The sequence below is a fragment of the Anopheles stephensi genome, chromosome 2 (assembly GCF_013141755.1).
Source record: "Anopheles stephensi strain Indian chromosome 2, UCI_ANSTEP_V1.0, whole genome shotgun sequence".
Taxonomy (NCBI): Eukaryota; Metazoa; Arthropoda; class Insecta; order Diptera; family Culicidae; genus Anopheles; species Anopheles stephensi.
Window position 1 is genome coordinate 72,743,697 of NC_050202.1, and position 12,325 is coordinate 72,756,021.

The 12,325-nt window shown below is 44.1% G+C and overlaps 1 protein-coding gene across 11 annotated transcripts in view; it reads right to left on the reverse strand.

Annotated features, from left to right (window-relative positions):
* LOC118506289 (protein eva-1-like) overlaps window positions 1–12,325 on the reverse strand; it is a 95,147-nt gene that overhangs the window by 55,612 nt on the left and 27,210 nt on the right. The window lies entirely within an intron of this gene.

Below are 12,325 nucleotides of genomic sequence, written 5' to 3' on the forward strand. Positions count from 1 at the left end.
GCAAACGTTTATTATTTTCAAACAATTGAATTTAACAAGAATTAATTTGATTTTAAAAAGGGCATTTAATAATTGTTTCGTTCAATTCCGAGTTACACGAAAAACGATACTAAAAACGCATCCGCACCCTCTTTACACCACTCGATTCCTTCGCTCGGCCTTGATGGCCCTTTGGCTCTACGCTTCCCAGAAGTCACAAGCATGTGGCGTCCAAAGGCACGTCTGCAAAAGCATCATAACATTTGCAACTATGCCATCAGCCCGAAGTTGCCCCCAACACAATGTTACATCGGATGTTTGGAACTGGAAACCGGGTTTTGGCTGCTGGAATGCGCTCCATATTGCATTCTTTTTCTTCTGCCGGGCGAAACATTGCGGAAAGTAATTCCCAGCAATTCCTTGCATAGGCGTGCATGGTTCGGCATTTTTCGGAGTTTTACAGAGGAAACATTTATTACGAGCAGAAATCCGTCTGAAAATGTTGTTTTGTCGGGGTTTGAGCTATCTGGTAATGTGGGTCATGCTGTGGTATGAATAATATCTGTAACTTTGTTCTGGTTTGTTAAACCGGCTTCAGATCATCATCATTTCAATGTTATAAATAAGAGCTTTTTTTAATTGAATTTAATTTTAATTTATAAATTTCCGAGAAATTTATAGCTTCAAGATGAAAAGAAAATAGGACAAAATTGACCAACTGATTGTAAACGAAAACATTTTTGAGTACTTCATTAAAACAGCACGCCAACCAGAGGCTTCAGCAGAGAGTACACGCTCTACCAGAGTACCCTGTCCATTGATAAACCTTGATTCACGATACGTTAAACGGCCCATTGTTAAAGCACCGATTTTTTCCCCACTCGCCAAAAAAATAGCCGGCACTTTGCACGATACTAGTAAGGATTCAGTAAATGATCCCTCCACGAAAACTTTACTACTTAACGATTATGATGAAGTATGGCTTGATGATGATGATGGGCTCTTGCCCATGAATGGTACAATTTTTCCGTTGAGCGGTACTATCAATATTCAATCGACCGGTACGAGGGGCACTCAAGTGCGTTTTTGAAATAGCTCCTTGTGGAAACGAAAATCTAAGCCGATTAATGCGTCCGACCGAAGGACGGATCTTTACAAGCGTCTTTTAGGTTTTCTCAAACCTCCCCAAAACGAGGGTGCAGAAATGGCTTCGGTGTTTGGGTTTGGGTTGGGAAGAGAGATAGAGAGGTTATTATAAAACTTTTTCCCTAATTTTTGATTCCGTGTTTTTCCTCCCCGAGTGGGCTGTTAATTAGCTTTTGTTGAACGTTGTACCGGCCGTGGAGTGTTTTCGATTTACTGTACTGTTAGTGTTTGGGCTGTATTGGATGAAATTTAACGTGGCTCAAAAAATGTTTTTTTAATTATAATTTAAATAAGATAAGTATTGCTTTGCCATACAATTTGACTAACTTGGGAGACGATTTTTATTACAGTGATACCATCTTGCCCATTGTCGTTTAACGTTTTCCACGAAACGATTCCATGAGTTAACAGCTCACAGCTAAGAAATTAAATTTGCACAGCTTCTGCACTAACTCACACACATTAAACGGAAGTAACTTGCATCTTCGCCAACAAAACTGAGATATCTTCCAGATAACCTTCCAACGAGCTAGCCAAAAAAAAATCCATCAATGGGCACCAAAATAAAAGAATAAAAAACTGTCCATCTTACTTTTCTTCCTTTGTCGCTGGGTGCGTATGGCGCCCGTGTGCTGATAAATCACTGACAACGAGTCGGACGACGCTGTAAATTATATGCTCCATTTCGTACAACTTCTATCCGACGGAAGCGATGAGCTGACCTGACTGAAGTGTGGCGACGGTTTGTTGAAGGTAACGGCCAAGGTGATAACGGTGTAGCAAAGAAAGACGGCAAACAAAAAACAACAACTACCCAGAACTCTTGCCAAGGCAAACCAGGGTTGCGGAAAACGAGATGGGAAAAATATCAACCAACGAAAAGAGAAAAAAAATCCGTAAAGAAAAACACTGTCTATTTGACAAGTACATGGACGGGCCGGGGTTTCGGTACGTACACTAAGGACTTTACGCGGAAGGTTGCGCCGTACGCGAACGGTTGGGAAATGCTTTAAAAACAGTGAAAAACTTCTGAAAAGTCATCTCGGAACCTTTTCTAAGCAGTAATAGCTGTGTCATCGCGCACAAACGCGGCGTCCTGGCGTCAGCCCGCACGCCATAACAACGGCGAGAAAATTCAACACCCCCCCCCCCCCCTGCCACCCTTTCAGCGGCCGTATCCGGCAAACCCTGTCCCATTTCCTCGCTACTGATTGGTTGGAAACGAACGCAAAAGTTGACCGAAGTATTCCAATATAAATTGTTTCGCAAACAGCGCAGCAAAGCAAAGGTACCAGCAGCAACACTTTTGCCCCAGCCACCAGATCGGAGCTCTGTACCTGTCTCGAAGATAGGTACGGTTTATGTTTCCCTTTTTGTCCCCTCCCGGCCCGGTTTGGTTAGTGGGCCCAAGCGCTAGGGAGTCACTGGCCCAAGCAGGGTGGTCTGGATCGTTGGTTGGTTGATTGGGTGTGAAAGTAAATTTATATACGATAATGCATCCATCCAGCCGACCGGTCGCCCTTTTGCTAGCGTAGTGGCACCGCTTTGCGCAAAGCCGACGGCCAATTACTTTTCGGCAAAAGGACTTTAACTTGAAAGTTGTTAAGAGAGAGGTATGTTTTTTTTACAACGCCTCTTTTTGGAGGAAATCGGTGTGGAGCAATACTTAGTGATGTTTTTGTGGCTCTGGGTATTTAGCATAAATATCATAGTCGGAGGAGACAGGCTCTGATGGGAAGACATGTTTGAAAATTGGACACTGTTAAGCTTTGGTTACAAAGAGTGAAAGCAAAATTTTATAATTTTATGTAGAATTTTTGAAGAACTATTGAGAATAAGATATTTCAAGTTGTAAAACATGTTATTTTTTAAATTCTCTTCATATAACGTCTCACAGCGATGAAGCGAGGACACTCAAACATCAAGTTTTTAGGTGTATCTCTTTCAGCTCGGGACATTCAGGACAGCGGGCTTCCTGAAAGAGGTTCGTCCGCTCAAGATTACCCTGGAAGTTACCGTGTCTTGTCATCAACTGCGTAGAGAAGAACACAGCATCACCAAAACAGGATGTCCAGGATATTTCTTCCGCGATGAGCTGACCTGTCCAGGCGCCATGATCCGACACTTGCCATTCTTGCTGCTACTGTTGAAGTGAGACCTCCCTTATGACCACTCAAGCCGTTTGATAGTTGCAGTCAGTGTCTGTGCATTGGATGTAGAGGAAATACAGACTCGCCGTTTGAAGGGCACTACTGACTCTCTGAGCCTTCAGGGTCTGGCGGGGTAATTTACACTCAAAATTATGGGAGAATATAGGAGCTCCATAGCGACCATGAACCACTAAAATCTGCGCCAGCTATTTCATGACCTTAGTCTCGTGCTCCACTGCATGTGACAGATGTGGTACGCAGCTTAGGCGGTCATCAATAACGATCAATAGTACTCTCTACCAAAGGGATGGTAGACCATTCTATCGTAGGGACCAGGTCGTCCACGAATCTCTCTGCCATTGCACCGTCGGGTAACTCCAACCGAAGTACCTCGTCATACATCAGCTTCCACTACATAGGACTCCAATGACTGAGCCATGCGAGACTGTTACGACTATCAGTTCGGTCCACACCGACTTGAATTCATAACATTATACTTTTTTTGAAGATTGAAGCTTTTCACCTTACATTATCAAAAAACCTTATTTTGTCATACTATTCCGTGAAACATGCTTCAATAAATTGTGTTTCTTTGTATCTTCCATTAAACATTATTATCTGAGCATTAAAGCAATCCTTACCAAGCTGCAAAATTGAAATCAGATTTCGCTTCTGCATTCCGCACACAACTTGTTGGTGATAAAACAAATACCTTTTTTCCCCGGCCATTTTAATGCTCCTTTCGCTCCTTCCCGTGCACACTTATTCATTCCTAGCGTCAACACAGAGAGCTGTCGTCAGCTTGGAATAATATTCGTTCGCTGAGCAGCTGTTGCACAACTTTTCTTGCCGAAAATTTTCGCCTTTCGTTTGCTCGTGTGTTGCGAAATTCGTACGCCCTCCCTCCGGACAGTGTGCTGTGCCAGTACACTCCAGTTATTGCATTTTAAGATGGGCCAGCTGATGGTTGCATCTTATTGATCGTTAATAATTTGTTTAGACGGCATTCGAACGTTCCACAGTTAAATACACTTACGGGCGTGATTTACAATCAATAAATTTGAATATTCTTCATAAACAGATAAATAAATGGCACGGTTTGGATGAATAATAAGTAAAAGTATGTTTGTACGGTACGGTTAGCATTGCACTCAGGGCACTCGCTCTCACTCGTTCGCTGTCGCTCGATCCATCTTGCCTTTATTGTAATTCTGGGCGTGCCGGCGTAAACCGGGTGCTGATTTATGTATTCCCTTTTGGTTCGGCGTTGTTTTCTTCCTACTTCACACGTTGCGTTTTTCCTTCTCCCGTTCTAACTTTTTTACGGATATGTATCAATTTAACAAACCGTCCTGCCGACAAACATCCGCCGTTTTGCCACGGATTCGCACGTTGGCGCTCATCCGGTTCAGAAGGAAATGTTTTGCGTTCCACGCGCCGTACCGCCGGGCTAAGGTGTCGATTATGCAACGAAGCAACGGGAACGAGATCGTAGCTGGTCGAGGCAAAAATTGAGGCATAAATCAAACATTGAAAAATCTCGAAAAATTCTTGCGGGACCGGCGCCAAGGGAGTGAGCGACGCGTTTCCTTCTCACCGCGTGTGTAAACGGAAAGCCTATTTCCGTTTGTTCGGGTGTGCGGCCCGACGCCAGTTGCGAGCGAAATCCGTCGGAATCTTTGTTTTCGAACGGTGGTGTGGTGATGCAAAATCGGTGTGAGAAATCGGTTTCCGGTTCCCATTTTGGCAGGAAATGTTTGCCATGTTGGCTCATCACGACCGAGCGCCCGGTGATTCCCGGGCAGCTACGGCATTTCGTTAGGTTAAGATTTGTGGTGGAATTTTATTGTACGGATCTTAACATGTGAAGATGCATGCATGCGTTGGTTTTGGGGGGGGGGGGGGGTATGAAATTTTGGGGAGCACAGCGTATGCTTAAGCGGATCTCGCAGGTCGTAAAACCGTTCGATCGTTCGTTCGACACGCGATTAGCATTACCGATTCGATGGCATATTGTGTCACCCCCGAGGGTGAAGGGCGACGACTATGTGAAGAAGCGTGACTTATAGCTAAGCCAGATTAATGGATCATTTGAAAAGCACATCCAAAAACCCTTACCATTCTGTTTTATACCCCTTGAATAGTAAAAAAAAAATGCTCGACACATAATGAGGCCACAGCATTTTCTCGATACTTTAACTCTCAAGAAAGACACTTTCCCAGCAAGCGTGTGTTAATAAGTGATGGGTTAAAGCTTGTAACTGTTCGCACCAAACATGTGCACAAAGACAAATTCTTCCCCAATCACATCTCCACATCGCTTGCTGTCCCGCATCTTTTTCCCCTATCTTCGTGAGCTGTTTTTATCAATCGTTGGAGATACGTTTTCTCCCTTCATTTACATACACACTAGCCCGCGCAGGGAGTACAATTTCGGTGATGAATTTCCCCGCCGCGACTGATCGGAATCGGTGGCAGAAAGAATGGCATTCCACTGTACGGACGAAGGACCAAAACCCATAAAGCCGTAACAACGGCGAAAGATAAATTTAAATCACTTTGATGCTTTTGTTCAACCGAGCATAAAGCGTTGCCCTAGATTGTTACGTCTTCGATTTTCCCGCACCCGAACGGAAGACAATTTACCAACGCTCTATGTGACAGGGAAAAATCTATTCTTCCAACCGTCGTCTCGTCGGCAACAATTTTTTTAAAGGGCACACGGACTTTGCACCGAGAAGACGTAGCGACGGGTTGATCCGCGAAAAGCATCAATTTCGGTTTTTTGTTCTACATTTTCACACGCGCTACTTTTCGTGTGCGGCAGGCAAGCAAAGGGAAAAACTATTTCCAGCTACTTTCACCTCGGCGCTTGATGATCGAGATGCGTAACAATTCATCGCTCATGAATCATTCGCCCGAGAAGTTGATGAAACTATTACATGCTTCATTACTGGCTCAATATTTGCTATGGTGTGCCCAGATGCTAGCTGAAACATTGAAGCGTCGTCGTATTGATGTTAAGTTGTTTGCTCAGCCATAAAGCCCTTGCTTTTGCTCCACATTCAATATTATGTTTCGAGGAACATTTTGCAAAACACTTCCAAGCGGGCTACTGTTAAACTATTATGAAAGTAAACACGTGCACGAGTGTGTGGATTGCTGAATGCTCTGCTCGTTAAGCTTTCGATTCAGACTTATCGAGCAGCACAGGTCTCTTTAAATTGTGAACACAGCTACATAAATCAAAATGAAATCACAGATTCACAGAAAACGAGTAAGAAAGTCCTTTTTATAGTTGAACGTTGAACACACACCCCACCACGACCGATGAAAAAATTGACACTACTCGGGGGTGCAAAGGATTTTGTAGAATATTTTCAGCAGACGAAATGGAACGGAAAAGTTAGTTCAAATGAAGGTTTTCTTTTATTTTGCCCAGTTCACTATCATTTTGAACTCAGATCAAGTTAACTCAGATTTTACGCCCATCCAGCACACGGTGGGTTTGGTGGTGCGTTCCATTCTTCTTCACCAGAACGGCACAACCACTTTTGCCCGGTATAGAAAGTTTAGATCTTGATGGGTTGATTTTACTATTTGTTGATTTGCTTTTTTTTTCTCCCGCACCGTACGATGGGTCGTTTGATATGTATTTGTAGATTGTAGTCTGATGATCGATTCCTTGGGTGGGGGTCTTTTTGTCGTCGCTTCTTCATCATACTACGGATGTCGTCGATTGAGCAGCGTGCGCTTACATCGCGCTGATGGAAAGAATTTTATTGACGCGCAGAATTTTTGCACCAGTTTGACGCAGTAGCTAGCACCATTTTTGGGTGAATGTTTTTAATTCAGTTAGCTGCTCGTTTGACGAGGGTGAACATTGATCGGTGAATACAGCGTTGCCCGTTGCGTCGTCGGCACAGCTAACGAAGTATAAACTTTTGCTCCGATGCGTAAATGAAGGAGGGCGTGTTAAGGAATCTTGCTGCTGCTGGTTAGCATCTTCACATGAAGAATTCTATCACGAGAGAAGTATCTTCGGTTTGGGTGTATGTAAAATTAAGATACGAAAATTTACATAGGTGTACAGAGGGAATACTTAAGGCCAAAATTTATGAACTGTATGAGCCCAATCCTTAAAAACTGCCTTACCTACAGTTTTAGACACAGGAAATTTTACCTCAAAATCAGTTTTTAAAAAATTGCCCCTGTGTTTGAAGGGACTTATAAAACTTTTCCAAGCTCATCTAGCTTTCAAGGTTCTTCTAGAAAACCAAGCTCTCATATAATTAAACCTGACTCTGTCTTCTTTGTTTACTTCTCATTCTTGGCTTTGTTACCGTCAAGGTCATGCTGGATTTCTTGACTTAATTGCCCTGCTAGATAAATACGTCTCGGTCACCATACCGCGCCCAGAAACTCTATATACAGGGTGTTCAAAGTAAATTTCTTGGTCGATCAGCAGGTTCGAGTGCTGCAAGATTCGGTGGTCAGAATTCAGTCGTTGGCATGTGATAAGGGCGTGAGACCGGAAACTGTATATAATTCGTTGAACGAGAATTTTCTCTATTCGTCGTGCTATCGCCGCTCTATCGCCACAGAGATCAGTTGATCACCGAGAAAGGTCATGAGAGGCGTCTCAAGAAAGCGATGAAACTGCTGAAGCATTCGATGCTGGCTGGCGTAATGCTCTTCATGCGTTCCGAGGGTGTCATCGATCAAATTTTTCCAGAACCGGGATGGTGTGTGAAATGCCAACGTTCTTCTTTGCAGAACTGTTCAGTTCTTCAGCAGAGTTCCGCTTCTTACGGCTATGAAAAACTTCAAATGGTTGGCTGATAATTTGGACAAGTTTAACGCACCGACTTCCGAACTCACATGATCTTAATCCTCAAGATTATATTGTTAAGTGTTCAGTTGAACATGATATTAATCGATCGTCGAGCAACACCAACGAAGAACTAGTGGAGAAATTTAAGTCCGTTTTTTGTGGTCCTTCCTACGGACACGGGATCGATGCCGAAGGCGGATATTTTGAATAAATTAATTGCTTCCATAAATTTGTGAGAAATTCATCTTGAACACCCTGTACGTAATAATTAAATAGTGCTGCATCAGCATCCTTCCAGAATTGTCTGACGCTTAATTAGGATTCTTGCAAAGTTAAGCTTTCGATCATGCACCACATGCACATACACCGACGTATTCGTGCATCTCAATGCTTGAGAATGCAAGACGCTAATCCAGCCAAGATGAAGTGTTAAAAGGCAACGGTGAAAAATGCAATTGAAACCCCATACTGCTGGGGAGCGTCAAAGCCAAAATGTGCCACTTTTTATCGAAATATCAGTTCCCAGCAGAAATCGAACAGCAGCAGCAGGATCCTACCAGAGCAAGGTAAAGTGGAATTTAATTTGGCAATCCGTCACCGCGCTTGCCTTGCCTCAACAAGTTTTCCTCGCCGTAGTACTCTCAGCACTCACCCCAGTCGTATCGATCGGAATGGCTGTAAAACTAGTCTCCGGTTGCGAAATGCACATCGCACAACCCACCACAACGTTGGTGCTGCAGGTTTCGGTACCATTTCATCTTCACCTGGCAAAGCTATCGGTTGAGAGCTTTCGAAGAAGAACAGGATTCCATTCTTGTCCGTGTGCCGGTCGCTCCGGGGGCAGGATTCCGCCTTCGGTGCGTTCAAAAATTCGAACAGATAACTGGGAATCCGAAGGCACCGGCACGGAATCGGGGGAACCGGCACATTTCGCACAAGCCGTAACTGCTATTGTAATAATGTGCAGCACGTGCGGCAAAGTGCAATGTATGCTATCAGCAGCGAAGACGCACCCGGGCCACGCCAGAAGCTATTACGCCAGATGCATCGTACTCGGGGTACTCTTTTTTCTGTGTAGTGTAGTTTTGCTATCTGCCTATGACGGCTTGGTAGGTGCTTTGGTGCTAAGAATAGTTCGCTGTGCCCGAGTGTGGTGCAAGCCGTCGCTTCTCAAGGATTTACGCGTACATAATATGGGAAGGAACGCAACTTACGAAGCTATCGGATACACCGATAGTTCGAAGCAATGTGTTACAGACTTGGGGCGGGATTTTCTCAACTTGCTGGGATCGGTGGGAGAAAAAAAATCGGTCCAATACGTTCCTTGCGCAATGGTGAATGCATTGCAACGACGTCAGACAGTTTGTCGTTGTTTGCCATGCACAACCTCAACACACAGGCGCGCACATAGGACAGCCCGTCACACATAGACATGCAATCGGCTCACTTATCGATATCGGTACAAATTCGATAAGCAATAGTTTCGTTCGTACTTTTTTTTTCTCTAGAGTGGGCCTTCACTAGAAAACCCTACCATCCATAGACACATCGATGAACTCCTTCTTGCTACACCACTTGCTATGTTCTACTTGCTTGTGCGCTTCTTTCATTTTTTCGCTTCTGCCTTTCCCTATCGGTAGCTCGTTATTGACAATTTTACATCTTCTGCCTGGGACCGATTCGAAGCCAGCAGCTCCCGAAGCCAAACCAAGGTCTCCGGATTCGTACGTACGGAAAAATGTCCCACTCCCCCCACAAGCTGAAGACGATGTACTTTCAGGGGCCGGGCTTAAGTGTAAAGCACATAGGGGTTATCTTGCCGGCATCGGGATAAGTGGAAATAAATTATTCATTCGATTTTGCAGTAACACTTGTGCCTGGTGCCGTCATAGCAAAACCGGGCCGAGCGACGGCATCGGATGGGTGGTGAAAAGCTTCACAGATGGGATGTGTGATAGATTTACGCTTAAAGCTCATATCAAGCCGGGAGCTGGTGGATTGTCTTGTCGCATTCTAATGCATAAATAAATCGTAATGGTTGCATCGTATTAGACGTAACCATCAACCGCCGAGGATGCCTAGACCAAGATTGTGTCAGGGTGTCACGATTGTGTGGCTTAGTCGTCAAAGCTGGAGCAGAGTGACAGTGGAGCAGGCAGTACAATACATATTTGAATATTGATAAGATTCATTAAAATATTGAGATGTGTATTTGTGGCTTCAATGGTTTATTCGACCATTTTTCTTCGCCAGTAATGCTATATTAAAACGATCCGAATGGGAATGATAATCCAGCTGTGAGCGCGTTAAGATATTAGATCTCTGGTAATATCTGTGTGCCTTTTAAATCCTCTACTCCTGCATACTGTTTTTTATCTCAACTAAATAAGTAAGCTGCTATCGCTACCGAAATACAAGATTCCAGCAAATAAATGTACAGAATGAACTCACCCACAATAAAACCGTAACAGCTGTCAGCCCTACGCGATCGTAACAATTTGGAAGCTAATAATAATGACACGCTTCATGGCGCTGGCTTGGCACGGAGTTGATTTCCCACATCCTTGTTCCAGGTTGTTCCAGCAGCATCAGAACACCAAACATACCACGCCCGCAACTGACGAGGGACAATATTTGTTTTCGAAATTGAAATAAATGTCCGTTATTTTTCTCGCCACGCTATGTCGCCATTCATTACCATGGCCATGACCGAACGCCATCATGGCCTCGTTACGATTGCTTTGTGACTAAGCAAAGAACTCACCAAAAGAAAAAAAAGCCACTAAAACACGGCCCAACAAAAAAACAGCATGCCCGTGTTTACTTTGCTTGCTCTCTTCGGGGTGGTCATGGTTCCTGTGCCGGATCGCCGACCGTTAGATTCCGCCCTCCGGATTTTACTTCGCGCTTGCACCGGCCCTTCTGGGTGGTAGCAGTGGGACGGAAAATTTGCGAAATTACCATCGGATAACTTATGTGGTCATAAAATTGTCGGCTCAGTTATCTGCAGTATCCCCCTCGGGAAGATGGCCACCAGAACTTCCACCGCCCGGCGGGGCGTTCCCACGGCCACACGCGAGAGCGGACTGATTGGTACGCAAGTAATTATCGACGTCCATTTTCCGTGCCAGTGTGCCAAAAGTTCGACGCGTTTTCCCTGCCCGCCCCACGACGACTCACCGCGGCCGTTTGCGTCGCCGGGCAAACAAACGGGCCAAAACTTTCACTTGCCCACCACTTTGGACAGCGTTTAACGGTAATGGTAAACATAATTTCTGCGATAGGACGACGAGCGGTAGTAATAAAAATTATTATCCTCCACTGACTAACACAGCTCCCCCAACTGGGCTGCCCGACTGCTAGGGGTGGGTGTGGATGAACAGTGTGTACCTAGCAGTTGTTTGACCGGCACCTAGTAAAGTGTAGATGATCATCGATGGCTTTAGGCGATTTTTTATTGCGATTAATTGAACAATTCTGGGGATTCGTGGTGGGCGGGTAATGATGATCTCGGTGCTAAATGGGTTGGAAAGTGAATAGATTAGAGTGTTTTAGGGCGTGTTTTTTGTGCGTGTGATTATTACTGTGGTTAGGCAGTAAAAATGGCGAGGGAAATAGCACAAATTATTAACTGTCTTTGTGGAACTTTTGAAAAATTCACAATCGCATTTCATGATGTCTGTGATAATTAAATTAATGCCAGTTTTTATAACTTTTCCAAGCATTAGTCGTGTTTGCGCCGTATAGTTAGGCAATCCGCATACGTTCTCGATCCGGTTCGAAGGACCAAATGATGAGTCGTGGAATAATCTTAGAATAATTTCTCAAATTTGAAGTGAAAGAACTTTATGATGGCCTCTTTGGGAGTTTAACTTTATCGTTTTTTTCCTAAACGTAAATTATTCCTAAATCTCAAGTATTAATATAGAAGAAATCGTCCGATGTTCGCCTCCGAGAAGGTGTGCGGGTTGCCTAACTATAAGGCGCGTACAGATAGCATGCTTATTTTTCCACATTATTTGTAATCAATCTTTCAGGCATGTTTTAATTGAATTCAAATAAACTTTCCTTTTTTCAAGACACCTAATTGCATCCTCTGTAAGCTACAGAGCACTTGTTTGCCGAGCCCATGTTGATGATTTTACGTGACGTGTAACAAAGCGTTTCGGAATTAATCTAGACGGACTTCACGCCAATATTCTTCCCCATCAACATG